This window comes from Sminthopsis crassicaudata, chromosome 1, assembly GCF_048593235.1.
Source record: "Sminthopsis crassicaudata isolate SCR6 chromosome 1, ASM4859323v1, whole genome shotgun sequence".
In the NCBI taxonomy this organism is placed as follows: Eukaryota; Metazoa; Chordata; class Mammalia; order Dasyuromorphia; family Dasyuridae; genus Sminthopsis; species Sminthopsis crassicaudata.
This window is the reverse complement of record NC_133617.1, coordinates 755,276,375-755,290,963: the sequence shown is the minus strand read 5'-3', so window position 1 is coordinate 755,290,963 and position 14,589 is coordinate 755,276,375. Positions and strand designations below refer to the sequence as shown.

At 53.8% G+C, this 14,589-nt stretch overlaps 1 protein-coding gene across 14 annotated transcripts in view; it reads left to right on the top strand.

Moving 5' to 3' along the window:
- Positions 1 to 14,589, top strand: part of ARPP21 (cAMP regulated phosphoprotein 21) — a 151,703-nt gene that overhangs the window by 48,601 nt on the left and 88,513 nt on the right. For all 14 annotated transcript variants that reach the window (XM_074284601.1, XM_074284597.1, XM_074284606.1 and 11 more), the window contains exon 2: positions 13,910 to 14,087. The gene's annotated coding sequence lies outside the window, so the exon portion shown is untranslated. The remainder of the gene's footprint in view (positions 1 to 13,909; positions 14,088 to 14,589) is intronic.

Sequence of the window (14,589 nt, the reverse complement as noted above, 5' to 3'; positions counted from 1 at the left end):
GTACAATATTTTCCATTCCCAATGCCAGACCCTGGACACTGAGTTCCAGAGCACTAGTGTCTCTGAATTGAAAGAGGACTCCTCTGTCCATCCTTGGAACATTGACTTGCTATACATATGGATCCAAGATTAGGGGGCCAAGTGTTTAGGGGATATTCTTGGCCTGTCTTCTCAGCAGTCTCTCAAAACCAAATCTTTTTTCTTAAGATACATATATAAATTCAGATGTGTGTGCAAATGCAAATACATAGATGGAAAATGCATCCACCATCTAAGCAAAGAGATGGGAAAGACTGTAAAAGATGGGGATGAGCTCTTTGTTCCCACACTCCTTGCCATGCTCTTCCCTCCTTTTCCTCTTGTCTAACCGGGTGCAAGGTGTTAATATGCACTATAAGAATACAGTCATTCCCGCCTTTATTCCAACTGGCCCTAAGGGGGAGAGGGATGTCCATCCTTAGGCGGCTTCTTTAGGGTTGAAAGATCAAAAGGTCTGGAGCTGCCTAGCGTGTTCCTGAGGAACAAGTCCAGCCGCAGTCCCCTTCCTAGCAGAGCAGGCGGCTTCACTTCACATGGCTGTTTTCTTTCTTTTAATGCGCTATTTCTCTTTGTTTATGACTCTTTCTGATAAATAAAATCACAACAGATGCCCAGGGATGGAAATATGTGTTTATGTGATAAATCTATGTTCTATTCAAGATCCTCTCTGTGTTACTAAGAATTGAAAGGAAATTATAGGATTGTTTTCCTGGCACCCAGATAAAGAGGCTGCTTGGAGTTTTCCCTCTTTGTGTAGCATCAGGGAATGGAATTCAGAACACAATATTTCTGTCATCTGGGACTTTTGTATTCCTCCCCAGCGAGAGCATCATTGACTCCTCTCTCCACACCCACACCCCATCTCTAGAAAAGAAGGAGGATTCCCCACAGGACAAGAGCAATCAACACTTCCTGGGGACTTCCTGGGTGTGACTCATTGTGTGTTCTTGGGAGGAGGATGAGGGGCAGATAAAGGCCATTAAGCAATGCTCCCTCTCCTCCTGGAACTCCTACCCATAAAATGGAAGCTCCCTGAAGGCAAGAACTGCCTCCTGTCTGCTTCTGTGAACCTAGCACTGTGCTGGCAAGTGTGATGGCTTGGGGACCCAAGTCAGAACATGACGAGTCTGGACAGGTCGGTGCACGATGAGCCGTCCAGCTGGGCAGAACGGCTGTGTTTGACCACGGCCTCTCACTCACTTGATCCGGGCCCTGGGCAGGACTAGAATGTCCCAGACTGGCTCCTTGGCCTTCGCGGAGGCAAAGCCCCTGGTTTTTGGTGCAGCAGGAAGAGAGCTGACAAAGCCTTGTCAGGTAACTCCCCGGCCTTCCAAAGGAACAGCATATGGGATTCCAGCAGATTAGCAGAGATAAATTGAGTGTAACCCTCAAAATTACATTGGGGAGAGGAAACATCACACCAGTGATGGCTTACAGAAATGCACAGTCCTAGTGCCTTTTCCGGGCTCAGCCAGGCTGGAAACACTTGTGCATGTGATTGCCTCTGGCTAATAGAGGAGGGGAAAGGATCATGGGAAGGGCAGAGCCTGGGGATTGCTTCCTCTGGCCAGCTTCTTACTGCATCTGAATGGATGCCTCTGGTTCTTCCCAGCCCCGGCCTTCCAGTGGGAGCAGACTTACCTAGACCAAAGATGAGCAGAAGTGTGAACCCACAGTGTAAGCAAGTGTGGCTGCCTTCCCAGGGGAGGGGCTTACTTGGCCTTCCAATACTGTCCCAGAGCAATAGGATGAGCTGGAGAAAGCACTGGGAATAAATGATCCTGGGCTCAGAGCTGCCTAGATCTCCACCTGGGAGGGGCCTTGGCCACCATCTAGTCCAATGGCTCCATTTCACAGGTGAAGAAACATAGATCCAGACATCTTAAGGCACTTGCCCAAAATCTCAGGACTTTGTATCAGAAGTGAGACTTGCTGGGGCAGCCCTGAAGTCAGGAGGACCTGAGTTCAAGTCTGACCTTAAACACTTAACACTTCCTAGCTGTGAGACCTGGGTAAGTCACTCAACCTCAATTGCTTCAGAAAAAAAAAAATTATAAAAGAAGTGAGACTTGTCCTCAGGTGGTCTGAGTCTTATGCTCAAACTGTGTGTGGGAACAAAAACCTCAAGATGTTTGGGGCAGGCGCTCCACATTTAGTTTTGAGAGACTGCTGAGAGGACAGGTCAAGATAATCCCCTAAGCACTTGGACCCCCAATCTTGGATCCATTATCTATACATCCAAGAAAGGAAAATGAAATTAATAATCCCCCAGAGATAATGGGGAGGAGGAGGGAAGGTCTGGCCAGGCTCAGGTCCTGCTTCTGACACGCTTCCACCTTACTTATGTGATCTTGGGCAAGTCACCTTTTAAGGCCCCAGGCAATTGTCTATGTTGGTAGAAGGAGTTTCCATACCTGGATTTCTTTGCGCTGATGAAATCATGCGTCCAGCCTGAAAAATAGCCCAATGTTCTACCAGATGCTGGAGGGACTTAGCAAGGATTTGGAGGTCATTGCCCTTAGAAGGCCTGCCTCTACAAGCCTAGATTTCCAGTCACTTCAGAATACAGCAGTGTGCTTGATTCTGGGGCTCAGTGCAGCTGGCCTTCGGTCAGGAGACACTCTGCACTTGGACAGCCCCCCGTGGTGTTCATAAGACAAAAGTGCCGCTGTGTGTGCAGGGGACAGCAGCTGGGAGGGAAATTCACTCCCAGCTAATCCAGTGGGTGCCATTCGGCCAGGGGTCAGTCTCCACCATGATGGTCTGCATGGATGGCGAGCTCAGCCACTGAGGGAGCTGCCATTTGACTCCCACTGGGAAATAAGTGTGTTCTCCTTGCTACCTGGAACCTGCTAGGTCTTGACTTGACTTGAAATATTCCATTGCAGCCAATTTCCTGACCCACATCTCATAGTTTCTCATCAGTAAAGTGGGAACACCTCCTAGGAGTATAGTGGAGACCAAAGGAGACAATGTTTTTTTCCTCAATAACATTTTGTTTGTTCAATTACATGTGAAGATGGTTTTCAACATTCATTTTTGTAAGATTTTAACTCCCAGCCTTTTCTCTTCCTCTTCCTTTGCTCATCCTTCAGGTGCCTAATGATGTCATTATCATCTACCAAAAATGATGGTATTGAAAACAGACTTCCCTTGCTTTTGCTTTGTCCTGTACTCAATGGTCCTTCCCTCCTTTCTTCCCCCCTCTTTGATCTGACATAGGCCAGACAATGTGCAACGTGCAATCACTTTAAACAAGAAAGAAAGAACAACAAAGGAAAAACAACCAAAAAGGACAGAAAGAAAGAAAGGAAGGAAGGAAGGAAGGAAGGAAGGAAGGAAGGAAGGAAGGAAGGAAGGAAGGAAGGAAGGAAGGAAGAAAGAAAGAAAGAAAGAAAGAAAGAAAGAAAGAAAGAAAGAAAGAAAGAAAGAAAGAAAGAAAGAAAGAAAGAAAGAAAGAAAGAAAGAAAGAAAGAAAGAAAGAAAGAAAGAAAGAAAGAAAGGAGGGAGGGAGGGAAGGAAGAAAGGAAGAAAGAAAGAAAGAGAGAGAGAGAGAGAGAGGGGGGGGGGGGGGAGGGAGGGAGGGAGGGAGGGAGGGAAGGAAGGAAGAAAGGAAGAAAGGAAGAAAAGAACAACAAAGGAAAAACCACCAAAAAGGACAAACAAACAAAAAAGGTGAAAGTACTCTTCCATCCACATTCCTCCTCTGTAGTTCTCTCTCGGAAGTGGATGGCTCTTTCCATCCCAAGTCTATGGGAACTGCCTTGGATGGCTGCATGGCTGAGAAGAGCTAAGTCCATTGTAGCTGAAAGCCACCAATCTTGCTGTTACCGGGGCTACACAGAGACGATGACTTTGGCAAAGGGGAGACGATGATTCTGGCCCAAACAGAGATAATTTACATAGCATGCTAAGCATTGTAAGCTGTTGTCATTATCATGCTTTGAGGCCACAAGAACAGTTGCTTGGTGACCTGTTACTTTCAGGCTCCTTTGGCATCCTGGTCACCTGAGAAAGTGTGACACCCGGGGAGTGACAAGTGAGAGCGAATGCCCACCTGGCTGTTGCCAGTGTGGGCGTAGTCACCCTCTGAATACCCGCCAGTCAAGAGTGAGCCTTGAGGAAACCACTCGAGGGTGATAACTGAACGTGGCTGCAAGAAGCCATTTTGGGGTAGATTTCCCTCCTTGGAGGAGATGCTTCAGTCCCATAATTTATGCCAGTGAAGGTCAAGAGCTGAGCCGGGAGTCGTGAAGATTAGGTTTCTGGTCCCTTCTGATTCGGCCATGGGTCACTGTCCCCATTGTTCTGAAAGCATGGAGATGATCCTCAGGTGGGATATCCGTTTACGGTCCCTGCTCAGTGAGTGGTGACTCGAGCTTTCCTGTGCATTGCTCTCCTAGTCAGACTCCATTTCATCTGTGCCCAGTGGGGGCTGAATCCCACCCGAGCACCAGAATAACCTTATGGCAATCTCTTCCTCTGGGACTGTTTCCTGCTCTGTATGGCGAGAAGGAAAGAGGGAAAGGAGTAGGAGAAAAAGGATAGGGAACTAGTATTCATTAAGCCCCCCAACAGTGCACCTAGGAGACTTAGTTATCCAGTCTTTCTAATGGACTACGTCCATTACTATGTACAGACACTGTTTAAGGCTTTATGAATGTGGTCTCATTTGATCCTGACAATACCCCCACAAGGCAGTGCTATTATTATCCTTTTTACTGTTGAGAAAATGGAGGCAGAAGCGACCAGCCCAAAGCCACAGCTAGCACATGTCTCAGGCTGGATTCGACCTCAGGTCTTCCTGCTCCAAGTCCAGCCTTCTATTTATTCCCCGTGCCAGCTGCCTCCCGCTAGGAGGCTTGGAGGTGGACGGGATGGCCTTCATGATGACTTTGGGACCAGTCTTACATTTCTCTCTGTTGCATAGAGGACAAAGCAAAACTAGGGGCTACATTCACTGCCGGGTGGAAATCTGTCTTCGATGTCACCATTTTCGGTTAATGATGGTGACTCCATGAAGGATGAGGAAAGAAGGGACCCGTGGGCTTTCACCTGCATGGGCTTCCCAATGAAGAAAAGCACATTGGAGTTCCCCCAGAGTGCTTTGCTTGGCTCTCTAGGATAGAAAGTGGCTCAATCCTTTGTTTTCTTCACATCCCTTCCAGGGACACTTGGGAAACCAAGACCATGAATCTGTTGCTCTCCTTGTGCAAAAAGCTGGAGAGAGGTAGGTTAGGCTAGGGTAGAGAATGATTCCATGTGTTCAGAAGGGATGAATACTTGTTCCAAAAAAGTTACCGCTCAATGTTTCAGTGTCTACGGTCACAGGGATTTATACTTTGCCTTCTGTATTTAATGATAATCACAATACATAATAAATATTAAATAGTACATATTAACACATATTATTTTACTAGACAATAACTCATCTGCCAGGGTGGTTGACCAGATGGGGTAATCGTATTACTGTTGTTGTTATGATTAAGTCTTGCATTTATATAAGGGCCTACTACATGCCAGGCACTGTGCTAAGTACTTTACAAGTATTATCTCCGTTGACTCCACAGCCACCCCGGGAGGGAGGCGCTATTATTATCCCCATCTGCAAGATGAGGAAATTGGGACAGAAGCAGGTTAGGGGACTTGCCCACAGTCACACAGCTAATGCGTATCTGAGCTGGGTTGGACCTCAGGTCCTCCTGATTCCAGGCTCTCCCCCCTATGCCCCCTAGCGATGAACTTTTGAAGGCAGCATGTCCCAGTGAATAAAGAGCTGAGCTCAGAACTTCAAGTCCCATCTCTGCCTCATACCAGCTGTGTGAACCTGGCCAAGTCACCCAACTCCTCAGCGACCTAAGCCGCTCTCTGACAGCCTAAGTGGTGACTGAAAGGTAGTTCCTTGATGAAATCAGAATCCTTCCTCATCTTCTTCCCCCCGACAATGGCTGGGACAGAGTCACAAACTGATGTGCATCAAATTGGCAGGTGGTTGCATCTGGTAGGATGTGATCCCCTCTTACTCTTCCCAGATGCTGCTGGGAGGTAGCGGGGCTGGGCAATTCCTGGCCTGTAGAGACTGGGGACTGTGAGTGGCCTGCCAGCTCAGCCTAGGTCAGCAAAGGAAGGCCCTGGAAGCGCTGTGTGGGGCTTGGGGTCCTCAGCATCTGGCGCACAGTAGGCATTTAATATCTGCTGATGATTCAAATTGAGTGGGAGGGGATGCAAGAAATCTCAAGAAATACTAGGCTGTGTGAAGAAATGCATGGACTTGCAATGAGGGGCAAGGGTTAGTGCCGCTTTCCTCTGCTGGGGTCCCATTCCCTCCCCAGGCAGTATTCGGTCCCAATCACCACACCCTGCTGAGGGTCTCGGAAGTGCCCAGGAGAGCAGTGAGGCGTAGTGCCTGAAGAATGGGGTCTAGTTGGCCTGGAGAAGAGAGGATTCTGGGCAAAGCAGCTCTCTTATAGCTGTCAGGAGTGCTCTGGAGAAGAGAGCCATTAGCTTCCAGAGGCAGAAGCTTCCGAGACCGGCTAGGTTTCTGTGAGAGGGAAACAAAGTAGGAATGCTTCCCAACCCTTGAGGGGTCCCAGTGTGGAGCGGGCAGGCTCCCTGGGGCAGCGGCGGCTCCTCCTGGCAATCTCCAAGCCCAGGCTGGGCACACACTTGTCAGATGCACTAGAGAAGAGATTCCTTGAGGGAACAGGTTGGACTCGCCGCCCGGGGTCGCTTCTTCCATTTTCTGTCCTCCCCCTATCCCTGCTTCCCATTCTCCTTGCCCTTCCTCCTCATCCTGCTGGATGCGCTCTTCCACCAGTGACTGGCCATTTCCTGAAGCTCGGCACTCCCCCCCCCCAGCCTTGTTTGTCTCCTGACCCACCTCCAGCTCCACTTCTTTGCTCCTTTCAAAGCCCAGCTCGCTTCCCTCCTTTCTGCATTCCCCTAATATCAGCGGGCCCCTCCTCTCCTGTGCCTTTCAGCCTAGACTGCCTGTGGCTTGCTGGGCACAGTTGTTGAGCTCTTGTGTCCTCATTAAGCTGTGAGCTCCTTACGAGCAAGTGCTGCCTTTTCCCTTTTTTTGTATCCCCAGAACTGAGCATAAGGCACACAGTAGGTGCTTAATAAATGTTTACTGATTGCCTGCATCAACGGGAATGACCCTGGATGTGGCATTTTTATGGGAAATCTGGGTGGAAATGCTTCTTTGGGGGCCCATCGCAGCAGGGTCTTGGGGTGCAGAGGGGCTGCCTCTGCCTCTGGGCCTGCACCTGGCTGGGGGAGACCACCATCAGGTCCCCCGGACCTCTCAGGGACTGTAAGGGCAGACTGGGTCCCAAGGGCTAATTTTCACACGTTCCATCCCTCTGCATTCCTGTGAAATCACATCCTAGGCCATGAGTCAGCTGGGATGTGGCTCATGGACCCAGAAAGGAAGAGGAGGGGAAAAAGGAAGAGGAGCAGGAGGAAAAAGGGGAGAAGAAAGAGAAAAAGAAGGAGGAGGAGGAAGAGGGAGGAGGAGGAGGAGGAAGAGGGAGGAGGAGGAGGAGGAAGAGGGAGGAGGAGGAGGAGGAAGAGGGAGGAGGAGGAGGGAGGAGGAGGAGGGAGGAGGAGGAAGAAGAGGAGGAGGAGGAAGAGGGAGGAGGAAGAAGAAGAGGAGGAGGAGGAGGAAGAGGAGGAGGAGGAAGAGGGAGAAGGAGGAAGAAGAGGAGGAGGAGGAGGAGGAAAAGGAGGAGGAGGAGGAAGAGGGAGGAGGAGGAGGAGGAAGAGGAAGCAACAAGAAGTCACTTCATTTTAGCATGTGTAGTTTTCGGTGCCCCCAGGATGAGCCTCCCCTCCCACATTCCCAGCTCGGGGACCAAGGGTGAGGGAAGCTCCCGAACCTGGCGCGTGTTTGTTCTGGTCCTTCTAGCTGATGCACCTTAGCGCTGTCCCCAGAATGGCCCCTAACTCCCCAGCTTCCCTCAAGTGTCAGACCCTCGGCTCCTCAGTCCCCGACGTCACTCTCCAGTCCCCATCATCCCCAGCTCTGCGTGCTGCACTCCCTCTCCCCCAGAATCCTCTGCTCCTGTGCCCTCACTCTCCTTTCCGCACACCCCAAGTCCGCAGACCACAGTGCTCCTGGCTCCCCAGCCCGGCAGCACCAGCTCCAAGGCTCTCAGCCCCCCCCCCCGCCCCCCCGCTGTCCTCATGCCGAGGAAGGAAGACAAAGGCCCCCTCCAGCAGTGTCAGTTTCTCTCTGAGTGTATTTCTGCCCACTCGTGTCACGCAGGGTTCAAAGCAGCTCTTTGCAGATGTGACGCGCTGGAGAAGGAGCCGGGAAGCTCCCACATCTTCCCCTTCCTCGGCTGCTCTTTGGGGCGGGGGAGGGGGAGAGGAGGGACCAAAGGGGAGTCCCGGGGACCACACTCACGAGGGGGAGGATTTTATCTCGCGGCGTTCGGCCCTGCCCTGTCAGTGAGCAGGTTTGGACTGGGAGCGCTGGGGGCCGTGTGGGCGGCATTGTGAGCCCGCCTCCCCACGCAGGGGGCCCCACGGGCCTGCTGGAGCCTCTTCCCGCGTCCCTGTGCGCAATGTGCCGCCGGTGGAACCGCTGAACGGGCCGTGGTCTCAAGGCGATGGTTTGCGCGCCCCTCCCCCCCCCCCCCCAGTAAGGAGGCTGGTTTAGTGAGTCCCACACATTCTCCTTTCTCTCTTCCATTTCAGGCGGTCAGGCCGTGGGGAGGGGGGGCAAGGACGCCCTTCTCCAGCCCTCACTCGCTCTGATTTCCCGCCGCTCCTTGGAATCCCCAGCCAGCCGTGGGCACGAGGCGCCCGCCCAACATCCGGCGCCGCTGGCGAGGCGCTGAGTCCCAGGCGGGAACGCGCACCGCGCCCCAACTCCCAGGAAAGGGGGCTCTTTGTGTTACACAAGTGTGTGTATGTGTGTGTGAGCGTGTATGAGTGTGTGTGAATGTGAGTGTGTGGGGGGTGTGAGTGCGTGTGTGTATTGTGTGTATGAGTGTGTGTTGTATGTATGAGTGTGTGTGTGAATGTGTGTGTACAAGTGTGTATGAGTGTATGAATGTGTGTTGTGTGTATGAGTGTGTGTGAATGTGTGAGTGTGTTGTGTGTATTGTGTGTATGTGTGTGAGTGTGTATGAGTGTGTTGTGTGTATGAGTGTGTGTGTGAATGTGTGTGTATGAGTGTGTGTATGAGTGTGTGTTGTGTGTATGAGTGTGTGTGAATGTGTGTGTGTTGTGTGTATGAGTGTGTTGTGTGTATGAGTGTGTGTGTGAATGTGTGTGTGAGTGTGTGAATGTGTGTATGAGTGTGTATGTGTGTGTTGTGTGTATGTGTGTGAATGTGTGTGTATGAGTGTGTTGTGTGTATGAGTGTGTGTGAATGTGTGAGTGTGTGTTGTGTGTATTGTGTATGAGTGTGTGTGTATGAGTGTGTTGTGTGTATGAGTGTGTGTGAATGAGTGTGTGTTGTGTGTATGAGTGTGTGAATGTGTGAGTGTGTGTTGTGTGTATTGTGTGTATGAGTGTGTATGAGTGTGTGGTGTGTGTATGAGTGTGTGGTGTGTGTATGAGTGTGTGTGAATGTATGTGTTGTGTGTATGAGTGTGTGTGTTGTGTGTATGAGTGTGTGTGAATGTGTGAGTGTGTGTATTGTGTGTATGAGTGTGTGTTGTGTGTATGAGTGTGTGTGAATGTGTGAGTGTGTGTGTATTGTGTGTATGAGTGTGTATGAGTGTGTGTTGTGTGTATGAGTGTGTGTTGTGTGTATAAGTGTGTGTGTGAATGTGTGTGTATGAGTGTGTGTGTATGAGTGTGTGTGTAAATGTGTGTGTGTACAAGTGTGTGTATGTGTGTATGAGTGTGTGTGTGAATGTGTGTGTGTACAAGTGTGTGTATCAGTGTGTGTTGTGTGTATGAGTGTGTGTGAATGTGTGAGTGTGTGTTGTGTGTATGAGTGTGTGAATGTGTGAGTGTGTGTTGTGTGTATTGTGTGTATGAGTGTGTGTATGAGTGTGTGTTGTGTGTATGTGTGTGAATGTGAGTGTGTGTGTGTATTGTGTGTATGAGTGTATGAATGTGTATGAGTGTGTGTTGTGTGTATGAGTGTGTATGAATGTGTGTTGTGTGTATGAGTGTGTGTGAATGTATGTGTGTTGTGTGTATGAGTGTGTGTTGTGTGTATGAGTGTGTGAATGTGTGAGTGTGTGTTGTGTGTATTGTGTGTATGAGTGTGTGTATGTGTGTATGAGTGTGTGTTGTGTGTATGTGTGTATGAGTGTGTTGTGTGTATGAGTGTATGAGTGTGTATGAGTGTGTGTTGTGTGTATGAGTGTGTATGAATGTGTGGTGTGTGTATGAGTGTGTGTGAATGTATGTGTTGTGTGTATGAGTGTGTGTGTTGTGTGTATGAGAGTGTGTGTGAATGTGTGTGTATGAGTGTGTGTATGAGTGTGTGTTGTGTGTATGAGTGTGTGTGAATGTGTGTGTGTTGTGTGTATGAGTGTGTTGTGTGTATGAGTGTGTGTGTGAATGTGTGTGTGAGTGTGTGAATGTGTGTATGAGTGTGTATGTGTGTGTTGTGTGTATGTGTGTGAATGTGTGTGTATGAGTGTGTTGTGTGTATGAGTGTGTGTGAATGTGTGAGTGTGTGTTGTGTGTATTGTGTATGAGTGTGTGAGTGTGTATGAGTGTGTTGTGTGTATGTGTGTGTGAATGAGTGTGTGTTGTGTGTATGAGTGTGTAAATGTGTGAGTGTGTGTTGTGTGTATTGTGTGTATGAGTGTGTATGAGTGTGTGGTGTGTGTATGAGTGTGTGGTGTGTGTATGAGTGTGCGTGAATGTATGTGTTGTGTGTATGAGTGTGTGTGTTGTGTGTATGAGTGTGTGTGAATGTGTGAGTGTGTGTATTGTGTGTATGAGTGTGTGTTGTGTGTATGAGTGTGTGTGAATGTGTGAGTGTGTGTGTATTGTGTGTATGAGTGTGTATGAGTGTGTGTTGTGTGTATGAGTGTGTGTTGTGTGTATAAGTGTGTGTGTGAATGTGTGTGTATGAGTGTGTGTGTAAATGTGTGTGTGTACAAGTGTGTGTATGTGTGTATGAGTGTGTGTGTGAATGTGTGTGTGTACAAGTGTGTGTATCAGTGTGTGTTGTGTGTATGAGTGTGTGTGAATGTGTGAGTGTGTGTTGTGTGTATGAGTGTATGAGTGTGTATGTGTGTTGTGTGTATGAGTGTGTGTGTTGTGTGTATGAGAGTGTGTGTGTGAATGTGTGAGTGTGTTTGAGTGTGTGTGTATGTGTGTATGAGTGTGTATGAGTGTGCTGTGTGTGTGTATGAGTGTGTTGTGTGTATGAGTGTGTGTGAGTGTGTGTGTTGTGTGTATGAGAGTGTGTGTGTGAATGTGTGAGTGTGTTTGAGTGTGTGTGTATGTGTGTATGAGTGTGTATGAGTGTGTTGTGTGTGTGTATGAGTGTGTTGTGTGTATGAGTGTGTGAGTGTGAGTGTGTGCGCACGCGCTGTCCCCCCTGGGCCTTTCTCAGAGCGGGCTCCCTGCTCCAAGGGCTCAGAACCAGCACCGGTCTGAAAGGTCTCCCGCTGAGGGGGGGCAGGGCCCGGTTCTGGGGGTGGGGGAGGTGTCGGCAGGCTGGCGGCGAGATCTTAGCAAAGAGAACAATTCTAATCAGTGACAAAAATATTTGCGGCCCATATGTTCGTGTGAGCTCATGTCCATCTGCCGCGTGCGCGGCGCCGGAGCTGAGGCTCGGTGATTCAGGCAGCCTCTCCGCGCCTCCCGATTTAGAGGCAGGTGCTAATTCGGTCAGCGCCGGCTCCGCAGCCGCCCGGGCACGTGCTCCCTCCCCACCCGGCCTCACCCTCCGGCGCGCGCCGGGCCACGCGGAGCCGGTCACGTTTGCCCCTCCCCCAGCCAGGAGCTGTCCCTTGTACCTGGGCAGCCGCCCCTGACCTGGGAGGGCTCTGCCCGTGGCCCCGCGAGCCAAGGCCTCGCTCCCCGACTTGGAGGAGGGGCTGAAGCTTTGGGGGTACATGGCCCCTCGGGGGGCGTGTTCCGGAAGGGAACCTGGGGCCGCGCCTGAGCCGTTTCCGAGGCCTCAAATCCCCCAAAGCAGAAGCGAGCAGTTTGTGGCCATTCCCAGTGACTCCTTAGAGATCGGGCACCGGTGGCAGCTGCCCACGTTGCTTAGTTGGGGGAAAGCGAGCCTGAGCAATGGGGTGGGGTCCCTTTGTAGGGGGGACTTGGGAGAAGGCTCTCCTCTGGCAACTGGGGGGCCTGGGGCTGCTGGGGGCCTGGGGCTGCTGGGGGGTCTGGGGTTGCTGGGGGCCTGGGGCTGCTGGGGGTCTGGGGCTGCTGGGGGGTCTGGGGTTGCTGGGGGCCTGGGGCTGCTGGGGGGTCTGGGGTTGCTGGGGGCCTGGGGCTGCTGGGGGCCTGGGGCTGCTGGGGGGTCTGGGGTTGCTGGGGGCCTGGGGCTGCTGGGGGTCTGGGGCTGCTGGGGGCCTGGGGCTGCTGGGGGGTCTGGGCCTGCTGGGGACCTGGGGCTGCTGGGGGCCTGGGGCTGCTGGGGGCCTGGGGCTGCTGGGGGCCTGGGGCTGCTGGGGGGCCTGGGGCTGCTGGGGGTCCTGGGGCTGCTGGGGGACTGGGGCTGCTGGGGGTCCTGGGGCTGCTGGGGGGTCTGGGCCTGCTGGGGACCTGGGGCTGCTCGGGGCCTGGGGCTGCTGGGGGCCTGGGGCTGCTGGGGGGTCTGGGCCTGCTGGGGACCTGGGGCTGCTCGGGGCCTGGGGCTGCTGGGGGCCTGGGGCTGCTGGGGGACTGGGGCTGCTGGGGGTCCTGGGGCTGCTGGGGGGTCTGGGCCTGCTCGGGGCCTGGGGCTGCTCGGTGCCTGGGGCTGCTGGGGGCCTGGGACTGCTGGGGGTCTGGGGCTGCTGGGGGCCTGGGGCTGCTGGGGGTCCTGGGGCTGCTGGGGGGCCTGGGCCTGCTGGGGGGCCTGGGGCTGCTGGGAGGGCAAACCCGAAAGGTCGGGGCGCCCCGCGATGCAGACGCCACGGAGTCCCCAAGGCTGCCTCCCAGCAGCTCGCGCCACGGCTCAAATAGCGGCCCCGGCTCTCGGCAGCCCCCCCCCCCGCCCCCCGCGCCCCCCTCCCGCGTTTGCCCGCTGCCGCCACCTTAGGAGGGGCGAGGAGGCAGGCGCACGCTCCCGCCCAGTCGCTTGCCCCTGGGCCGGAGGTGGCCGCTCCGCTCCCGAGCGGGCCCTTCTGACGGGCGGGAGGCCGCGGAGTCGGCTCCGTTTCCTCCGGGAAGCCCGGCCCCTCTTCCCCACCCCGCCCCCCGCCAAGTTTTCGCTGCTAAGCATTGTTCACTTTGCTCCTTTTCATTCCCCCCTCCCCCCGAGGGATGTGGCTCCTTAGACGGGAGCGGAGAGAGCCGGAGTGAGCTCGGCCGCCCCGAGGGCGCCTCCCGAAGCCTCGCGGCCGGCGGCGGGACTGGCCTGGCTGCGGGGCCCGGCCTCTGCCCCGGGGCTGGCGACTCCCGCGGAAAGCGGCTCCCCAGGAGATTTTTTAACGCAAAGTGGGGGCTTTCACTGAAAAAGGTTAAGGCGCCTCCGTGAGTAATGAGCGGCGCATAACGCGGGCGTTAATTTTAGCTCGCTGCGTAGGAGCTGGTGGGACTTGAGCTGGAGCCGCTTCATTAGACAGGAGGCAGGCGCTCGGGAGACAGGTGGAGGGAGCTCGGCGGGCCCGGGCCGGGCAGCGGCGGCGGCGGGGAGGGGGGGCGGCGAGGCGGCCGGGGGGGGCAGCGGCGGCGGGGGGGGGGCGGGAGCCCGCCCGCCAGTCCCTGACCAGCTCTCTTTTCGCAGGTTGACGATGCTCGGTCCGGCCGTCTGAGGAGGGGGCATGGAGACGGGCGCTCGCAGCGGCTGACGGGGGACATGGGACTCCCCCCGCCATCGGTCACTTGTGTGGATTTTTCCGGCCCGGAGCCCCCGAGGCAGCGCGAAAGACCAGCAGGAGTCGGGCAGAGAGCCCCCACTGAAGGTAACTCCCCCCCACCTGTCAGAACCGGGTCGGGCCGAGCGGGCGCGCTGGGGGCCCGCAGAACTTGTTCTTCTGGTGCCCTGTGGGATGTCGGGAAACGCCGTCCATTTTCCTGAAATGCCCCAATGAAGGAAGTAGGTGAGCCCCCCCCTCCCCCCGTCCCGGCTGCTTGGGTAGTTTTGACCGGGAAGCCCGGGTTGACTCCAGGGCAGATTCTTGGCCGAGCCAAGCCCGGGGTTCTCCTCCCACCCACGGGCAAAGCCCGTTTTCCAAGCGCCCACAATCCTTTGCCAGCGAGCCAAAGCGAGCAGCGGGCAGCGGCGCCCGCCGGGGTGTCATTAGCCCACTTCAGACTGTGACACGCACGGCTGGGGAAGCGGCGGCGACCCAGATTGCCGCTCGGGCGGCCCCTCCCGCCTCCTTTGCAGCTGGAAAGAAAGTTAGTGAACGTGTGAGCGGTCCTGGCCCGGGCCAAGGCCGCGCCGCGAAATGCCCGGCGTCC